We start from the raw sequence: 3,080 nt of genomic DNA on the forward strand, positions 1-3,080 counted from the left end.
GGCCGTACTGAACTTAATACGGCCGTATTGAAGCTTCAATACGGCCGCAGTGAACTCAATACGGCGTATTGAAGTTTCTAAAAACTTCAGTACGGCCGTACTGAAATCAATACGGCCGTATTGAAGTTTCAATACAGCCGCAGTGAACTCAATACGGGCGCATTGAAATTTCTGAATTTCAATACGGCCGTATTGAATTCAATACGGCCGTATTGAAGTTCAAAAATTTCAATACGGCCGTATTGCTTCTGTAGGCCGTATTGCGCCTATTCCCTATAAATATGACGTCAATTGGACGTCATTCCACACTTTCACACTCAGTTTTGACTCCCTCCTTGAGTATTCTGGGGTTTTTGAGCAGTGTTCTGCCCTAGAAATCTCTCTGGGAGTCGATCCGACGAAGTTCTGGAATTCCGAGCACTTAGCTTGGAGATTCGAACCTAGTCGAAGGGAAATCCTCCGGATTTCCATAGTTAAAAGTTTTTAGGAAGGAGCGAGCGAGCTTGTAGAGCGAGGGAACGCCAAAAAGCTTCCCAGTTTTACTCAATATATAAAAGCACGCTTCAAGAGGTTTCTTCTTAAATCCTTCCTTTTACTGCTTTCTGTGTGCATATTTAAACTGTCATCATGTAGATAGTTAATTTATAATCGCTTAGAATAAATAGGGGTAATTTAGTAATTTTACACTGTTATTTTAGAAATAATCTGTCATAGGGAACCCGAAAGGGGCGCTGTGGGGTGCTAACACCTTCCCCACGTGTAACCGACTCCCTTACCCAACTCTGGTTGTAATGGCCAAAGTTGATTTATAAAATCAATTGCCTTATCCCTTTTTCCAATGTTTTGAGTAAAACATTGGTGGCGACTCCACGAACCCTCCTTTTGCGAAAACCACTAATTCATGGAGGGTCCCGCTTGGGATTAATATGGATTGGTGAATCATTTTAATAAAATTGCTCGTTTGACGAGGTCTCAGTTTGAGAATAAGTCATTCTAGCAATCCATAATTTTAAACAAATAAAAGAGTCCAACCATCCTTCGCGAATGCCGAAAGCCTGTTTCGGGCCGGTGGCGACAATATTCCTTTTTTGTTTTGAACCCTTTTACAGAATACATGGAATACCTTGAAGGAGTCATCCTTGTGGGTTATGAACAACACCCATGTCCATCTAGTGTAGTCATCAACAATGAAAAGTCCATATCATTTACCACTGACAGATGCAGTCCTAGTGGGACTGAATAGATCTATGTGGAGCAGTTCAAGAGGTCTCGAGGTGGAAACATGATTTTTACTTTCGAATGAACTTTTAACTTGTTTCCCCTTTTGACATGCTTCATATAAGCTATTCGTCTGGTACACAAGACTTGGTAGACCTCTTACGAGATTATGCTTTTTCAGCTTTGAGATTAATCTCAAGCTTACATGGTCAAGCTTCTTGTGTCACATCCACTAGTTTTCATAGGATACTAGACAATCAACATTTTGATTTTCTAGTTCATGAAGCATTATTTTGTACAAGTTACTGCATCTGTTAGCCGTAAATAATACAGATAATCAATTTGACTAACAATACATTTATTTTTGCTGAAGGATACTTCGTAATCATTGTCACATAATTGACTTATGCTTAGCAAGTTATGAGTTAATCCTTTAACATATAAGACGTTATCAATGGTGATAGAGGAAGTTATACCTATTTTACCTATCCCATGATTTGTCCTTTCTGTCCTCCGCTGAATGTGACTTGGCCTCCTTTCTTGGATCTGAGGTCTAGGAACATAGACCTTTCGCCTGTCATGTGTCGCGAGCAGCCACTATCTAGGTACCATGAATGGACACTTCCTTTTCTTGTTGAACAGATCTGCAACAGGTATTATTTCAGTCTTTGGTAGCCAAATGGATTTGGGTCCATAAATGTTAGCGTTTGAGGTTTTGGAATACCCCTTCTTGTGCATGTGATTGCACTTAGGCGTGAAATGCCCATGCTTCCCATAAGTAGGATATGCAGATGTACTTGATTTTTTTTTCTGATTCAAAATCAACATATCCTAATCTAGACTTATCATTTATACTCTTAGAGTATTTTAAAAGATTTTCAAGATTCTTAGATCCTAGGGTGAACTTTGATAAATCTAATTTTAATGATTCATTTTCTTTGTTTAGCAATTTTTCTTCTTCAAGTAGTTCAGAAATTCTTTTCTTCTGTTTTCTATATGCTATGGAGATCTTTGCTAAATCAATTAGAAGCTGATTATATGCATGCTGAAGATCTTTGAAATCAGATTCACTAACCTCTTCATCATCAGATTCTGATGATGAGTCTGTGTCTGCCATGAGACATATGTTCACTTGTTCATCATCTTCAGATGATGTCGTGTCTAGGTCTTCCCAGGTAGCCATCATGGCCTTCTTCTTCTTGTGGAGAGTTGACTTCTTCTTTTCTTTCTCCTTTTCTTTTTCTAGTTCTAGACATTCTGTTTTGTAATGTCCTGGTTTCTTGCATTCATAGCACAATGGCTATGCTTTGTCTCTTGGAGTTCTGTTGTATTTTCTCCAGTGTGAACCTCCCTTTTGATGGAAACCCTCCTTGTATGGATTGAGTTAGGAGCATCAAAGAGGGAAGACCAGACTCCTTGGATCATGGAACTCAAGGTTTCTAGCCTTGATGATGGAGATGGGCGAATGGTGTTTATGGAGGCTAGGTGTTTGATGAAATGCTAAGGTGGTACTCTAGAGTTTTGACTCACTTCATTGATGGATGAAGGCCACTCCTAAAGGTGAGAACACTCATGGTGAAGATGAGAAGGATAGTTGGCCGAAATGACCAAGGGGACTAAGGAAAGAATATTAAGGCTTAAAGGCTCTCTTAATATCATAAATTCCAAAGTGATTACAAGTTGCATAGCCTAAGGTATTTATAGAAAGGAGGAAGCATTTAGGGTTGCATTTGAGAGTGCTTGGCCGAAAAATGCAAGCCAAATGCACTTCAAATGAAGCCTAAATTAACCCTAGATGCTACTTGGTGGATAATGATGGAATCTTTGGTTTTGGTTAAACTACATCTAGGTGCATAATAAGA

The sequence above is a fragment of the Cajanus cajan genome, chromosome 5 (genome assembly GCF_000230855.2).
Source record: "Cajanus cajan strain Asha chromosome 5, NIPB_CcT2T_4, whole genome shotgun sequence".
Classification (NCBI taxonomy): Eukaryota; Viridiplantae; Streptophyta; class Magnoliopsida; order Fabales; family Fabaceae; genus Cajanus; species Cajanus cajan.